This window comes from Zootoca vivipara, chromosome 1 (assembly GCF_965207765.1).
Source record: "Zootoca vivipara chromosome 1, rZooViv2.hap1.1, whole genome shotgun sequence".
Classification (NCBI taxonomy): domain Eukaryota; kingdom Metazoa; phylum Chordata; class Lepidosauria; order Squamata; family Lacertidae; genus Zootoca; species Zootoca vivipara.
The window spans coordinates 73,639,899-73,646,548 of NC_142582.1; positions in this window are offsets into that span (position 1 = coordinate 73,639,899).

Below are 6,650 nucleotides of genomic sequence, written 5' to 3' on the forward strand. Positions count from 1 at the left end.
GTTTTTTGGGCAAAGGAATTAGGCTGAATTCCTAGGCCCCTTTTAATTCTTGGAATAGCCAAGTGAGCTTGCTGGTGAGGTGATCGCCTGGGTGTGAGCCATTAAGGGGAACAAAGGAAGTGGATTTGTGTGAGGTGGCAAATAAGTGATGCCCAACTCACGGGCAGTTAGAAAGGGAAAGCCAGACTTGAGAGCAGAGAGTTGGAGTGATGTGAGCTAGGAGTAAAGCAGCAAGCTGGAGAGAGGGAGAAACAAGACCCTTTGGGGGTGTTAATGCCTCGAATCCCTCCATTGTAGTCTCGGGTTCTTTATGTGTGTATATAAACCACATGTCATAAAGACAGCACCGTTCTGTGCTGCATGTGTATGAAAGAACTGCATGGTTGGAGTCAATGGTATGTACACTATGTGTGTGTATATGCGCGCGCACACATGCACACGCACACACGGAATGCTGAGGAAAGGAAGGAAAACCAGAGTGAGGGTAATAGGAATGGAACAGAATAATATGGATGTGGGTATGGCTGGCTTACTGGCACCTCGGACAGGATGACACCAAGCTGCAGCATTTTGTTGCAGATGCAATTTCTTTTGCATTTGGGGCACATTGCTTCAAAATGTGTGTGGTATGCACACATGTATGTTTAAAGCTGCAACTGTCTTGCGCACCACCTGACAAGAGACCTTTTTAATGCTGGACTGCTGGATCCTGTCGTTGTTCAGACTCTGGTATTTTAAAAATTATGTGCCAGGTGAAAGCTGTACCTAGCAGCCAGAGGGTCTGGGTTTGAGCAATTTCAGGATGTGCGAATATAAACAAAACGAAACTGATCTCCAGCCAACAAGCTAGGCGTTGTGCTGCAGAAACGTGTTTAGTAAGACAGTGTTCCCCCTCTTCTCTCTTCTCTAATACAGCCATATGAATTGAATCCGTGCTCCTTCCATTCAGGGAATAAATTCATGCCCTTCTGATTCCTTTACCTGGATATACAGTATCTAAAAATATTATAGTTGAATATGTGGTGCAGGTTGCTTTGCTATGAACCGAGTACTTCAAATCAATTCCAAAAAAACGTCAATCAGAGAATCCCATGAATTGGTCTTCTTTATATGGAATGAAAATAAAGCGAAGACATGGAGGGAAGATACAGGGAGGGGTAAGCAGGCTGGCACCAGTGATGGCCAGGCTGCTCTGGTCCCTGCAAAGTTGTCAGGGCTATCAGAGAAAATCTATTTAAAATGGACATGTTAACATGAAATATACTTCTAATTCTGTTTCAGAAATCTGACATGCGGGACAAAGCTTAGCTCTTTTCTGCCCTCTGCCCCAATATTTTTATGGTGGCATCACAGTATTCAGCAGACTGCAATCCTTCTTCGCCAATGATCAAATGCAAAAGAGAACAAGGTTCCTGGATCCTTAATAATTGTGCAAAGGGAAGGTAATGCCATTGTGAGCACCCCTGCCATTCAAGCTGTGCCCATGGAAATGTGCTCTTCCACAACTATCAGAGCAGGGGAAGCTAGGCTTTTTCAGCTTGAAGGGCTGTGCTTGATGTTGGCCAACTGTCGTGAGGGCCACACACCAACAGAGGGCCTGTTCTAAGGGAAAGCAGGAATCACTGAAGGGCGCACGGCTACCCTGTACCTGCTTTCTCTCTTATGCACCTACATAAACTGGTGGATATGCTTGTCTGTCTATTAGCAGAGGCACAGTGAGGGGGAATTCCTCTATATCGGAAGGGGTCAGTCTCTGAAGAGCAGAGATAGGGATTTTGTCCCCATCACAGCACAACACTGCGATGGGAGCAATCCTTCCTGTATCTGGAGCCCTCTGACCTGGTTGCAATGGTGGGCAAGAGGAAGAAGAGGCAACTCTGTTAAGTTAAGTCAAGGTCAGGTCGGCCGACAATGGGTTGGCAGGCCTAAGCCAGTCCATGAGTTGCAACAAGTTCACCATCCGTTGGTGTGGGAGGTCTGTTTTCTTTTGCATCTGGTTAGTTACCCCTCTGCTGAGAGGATTCATAGCTCCACAGTAGAGCACCTGCTTTGCATGCCTAAAGCCCTGGGTTCAATCCCTGGCTGATAAAGATTCTGTGGGATGTATCATCACTGAAGCAGTCAAATACAACATTTTCCTGTTGCCTAGAGTGGACACACAGGGAGATGTGACTCCAGACAGGGAGGACTTCCTCTCATACCTGCTCTGGAGCCTCCTCCCCCTGTGTGTGACCAGGTAGATGGGTGTGACCATAGCAGACCCTGAAAAAGGGCTAGCCATGCAGCCATCTTCCTCGTTTGCTCTTTGCCTCTCTTTTGCTCTTTGGCTCTTGGCCAACAGCACAGAGGATGGAAGCCACAAGGTAGAAAGCCTGTGGCCTAGCTCAGACTTCTTTTCTCTACAAATGTAACTGTAACCACAAGTTGAAGCCTGCCTTCAGAATACTACTGTGAACTGAATGTAAGTAAACTTTACCCTTACTTTTAAACAAGACTGCCGTGCTATTATTATTTTAAGAGGGAAATAAAAGGGGAAGCTTAACAGGAACAATCCAGACTGGATAAGCCAGACTGGATTGCTTAGCTATAATGATTCTAACGAATCCATCAACTTGATTCCAGCAATCTGCAAGGGAATGTGCTCTGCTGCTTGCTCACTAACGTGAGTGAGGTGGGACAATATTTAATCAATATATCCTCTCCTACTTTCCTCAACATTCCCACAGATTCCATGCCTGAAACCTCTGCTGTTAAGTGTAGACAAAACTGAGGTAAGATGGACCAGTGGCCCAACTCACTATAAGGCATCTCCCTATGGCTCTGTGTTTATCTGCCACCAAGGATCTTCATGTAAGAAAACAGAAACCAAACAGAAAACCAACTGTTGACATTCAGAATTGGATGAGGCCAAGGCTGTTGGCTTTCTTCTGCAGAAAGACTGATGTTGTTTCCCTTTCACAACAACGTTTTCATGTGCGGCTTGGTTGCAAAATGTCTGGCTGGATGTCTGGCTTGGAAGACAAAAGCTTCACTGGCAAGTTGGTAAAGCATTTCTGGACTGTCTAAGAGCAATGAAGATGGATGATCCATTGATTGATGACCTTAATGGAACGCAGGTCCTCACAGTTCTAGTTGCCGGGAAGGAGGAGGAGGGCTATTGCCTCCATGCCCAGTTTGTTGGTTGCCCTGTTGGCTGCTGTGAGGAAACAGGACATCGGACTAGATGGACTTTTCATCTGGTCCAACAGGGATCTCCATATGTTCTTTCATTAGGAGTTACACAGATTTATTACTTAAATGAAACTGCACTGTACAGAAATGCAGAAAAATAATAGATTAACTCAGTGAGGCTTACTTCTGAGTAGACACACAAAGGATCATTTTATTTTATTACATTTCTATCCCACCCTTCTTCCCATAGGTACATTGGGTGGTTAACACCAAAGTGGCAAAACAATACCATTAAAAACAAAACAATACCATATGTAAAAACAACTGAACAACATTTAAAAGCATTAAGGAGATCTAAAAGCATGCACTGTGAGTCCTAAAAAATAAAGGATTTTCTTCTCCATGCATCCCAGTATCAACTGGTTAATTATAATGATAATAAACATACGGACATCAAGGCATTTCCTACAAGCCTCCCCACCACCACCACCTGCAGACTGACTATGGTGCTCACATAGGGACATTTGGTGGCATAGTGTTACATCTGTGCACTTTGCTGGTTTTGTTTTGTTACGCAGCGTCTAGATTCACAAGTGTAAAAGAAATAAGTTAATCTAGGATGTCTAGACTCTCTTTCCCACATGACTCCAGCATGGAAGATTTTGACCAGCACTGTCCCAGCTTTCATAATTTATACATCTGCAGTGTATTTTCACTGTATGGAAGCCAAGTTCCTATAGCGATCCTGCCAAGGAGCTTTCCCACTCGTTCTTGTTTGATCAGCCAAGCTACGTTTCGAATGCTAACTTCCTTTATGACCAAAACCCAGGAAAGAAGAACTGAGTTGTTAGATAGCCCATTTTCCATTAAGAAAACATAAAACAGAGCAAGCAGGTAACCTTCCTATCAACTTTAGAGCTATTAATTCAAACTAGCAATGAATACTAGATTTCCTTCCCTTGCAGAATGTTAATTGTGCTAAGAAAACAAATCTGCTTCTGCTGTGGGATGATGTGTGCTGCCCCTACCATATATGCAGTAATTTAATTTGCCTTCCTCCTGCATATGCATTAATTTAACTTGCAAGCCAAGGACCTGAATAGTGGCAGCCAGAACACACTGGGAACATACGAAGACCATGGTGACCTCCCAGTAGACGCAGTTCTGAGAGGGTCTCTCTCTCTCTCTCTCTCTCTCTCTCTCTCTCTCTCTCTCTCTCTCTCTCTCTCTCTCTCCACTGCTGAATGGTGGTGTAAGGGGGAGGGCTTATAGAGAACCCCCCCTTCATCAGAAGCAGCCTGTCTCCCAGCAGTCATGAGAGTGAAGGGTCTGATGGAGGGAGTCAGGAAGTGGAGAGGGAGTGCCAGGGCTCTGGCAACATCCAAGAGCCACTGCTCCATTGGCAGGAAGAGAGGGAGGCAGAAAGAGAGGACAGGACAGACAGAAGACCCGTCCCCCCCCCCCCAACGCCGGAATTGAGGAGGAGGAGGAAAGGGAGGCGCTTCTCAGTTCCGAGGCTTTTATGTTGGTCCAGAAGGCGAAAGGCGCCAGTGCAGGAATCTGACTCGAGTGGGTAGACATGAAATCAGCAGTCCGTTACACTGTAAATAATATGCACCAATAAAAACGTCTGAAAGACAAGCATGTGGAAGGTCGTTACTCAAGAGTAGTCAATACAACCCTGACAGGTGGCATGATTTCTCAGCAATCAGCAAGAATATCAGCAAGAAATGGGTTTGATCATTTCTGGATGTGGGCTAGAGGAGCTTGCCTTGTGCATCTTGTTTGATCTGAGTGTGCTCAGAATCTAAGTTAGCATTTCAAGCCAGGGAAGGATGGACAAATGGGCAAAACTGATCCCCATAATGATGACTTTCAGCAAGATCACCATGTGGCAGTAGCTTCTATCAAGCCATGCAGCTTTGCTAAAAATGGGAGATCTGACTCCTTCCCACCCCCATAGTAGTCCACTGAAAGCATAGTATTCCATTTTGCAGAGCAGAGCAGTCATAGAAGCAAAGAATGCTAGAGTTGGAAGGAAACCCAAGGAATGACCCAGGTTTATCACAAATCTTCTTTAATGTGTATCAATCAATCAATTTATTTGTATGCCACCTTTCTAAAGTTAAAACCATGCTCAAGGCTGCTTACAGCATACAAAAAAATGACATAACTGGGAGGACCCAAACAATTACCGCCCAGTCAGCCTGACATCAATACCAGGAAAGATTCTAGAGCAGATCATTAAGCAAAAGGTCTGTGAGCACCTAGAAAAAAACGCTGTGATCACTAAAAGTCAGCATGGGTTCCTGAAAAATAAGTCATGCCAGACTAATCTGATCTCATTTTTTGACAGAATTACAAGCCTGATAGGATGTAGCCTATCTTGATTTCAGCAAGGCCTTTGACAAGGTGCCCCATGATATTCTTGTAAAGAAGCTGGTAAAATGCGGGCTAGACAATGCTACCATTCAGTGGATTTGTAACTGGCTGACTAACCGAACCCAAAGGTTCATCCTGGAGAGTAGTGACTAGTGGGGTGCCACAGGGTTCTGTCTTGGGCCCAGTCTTATTCAACATCTTTATCAATGACTTGGATGATGGGCTTGAGGGAATCCTGAGCAAGTTTGCAGATGACACCAAATTGGGAGGGGTATTTTAAAAAGCCACACACACACACACACACACACACACATATATACCAGGAGTCTTGCAATGGAGAACATGATCAATGCTGTGCCTGTTTACTCAGAAATAAATCCCATTGTGTTCAGTGCAACTTACTCCTAGTTTAGGACTGCAGACTTAGTTCTTGATGCTACATTATTTAACGAGAATTCTACTTGTTCTCATTTCAGACCTGCAAATGTTGTGGCATGTTGTATCAGGAGAGAGAATTTTCATCTTAATCCTGCAGATAATAAGACTGACATCTGGAACACTCAGGCACATGCTCTTCCAGGAAAACGGTGTCAGCTACATGCACAATCTCTCTCTTGAGGCTCATTTAGATTTCCAAGAGGCATTTTGGAAAACTTGTGCAATTGTGATACTATCTACCTCTGAGAAAGGCATCAGCAATGTTCAGGTCTAAGTTAAACTGGCTATGAGGAACTCTACCTCTCTTTCAAATCAGAACCAGTGAAGGCGGTGAAGGTCCTGTGTGAGTGCCTGGAGGCGGTTGGAGGATGGATGGCGGCTAACAGATTGACCTTGAATCCTGACAAGACAGAAGTACCCTGTGGGGGACAGGAGGCGGGCAGGTGTGGAGGACTCCCTGGTCCTGAATGGGGTAACTGTGCCCCTGAAGGACCAGGGGCGCAGCCTGGGAGTCATTTTGGACTCACAGCTGTCCATGGAGGCGCAGGTCAATTCTGTGTCCAGGGCAGCTGTTTCTCAGCTCCATCTGGTACGCAGGCTGAGACCCTACCTGCCCACGGACTGTCTTGCCAGAGTGGTGCATGCTCTAGTTATCTCTT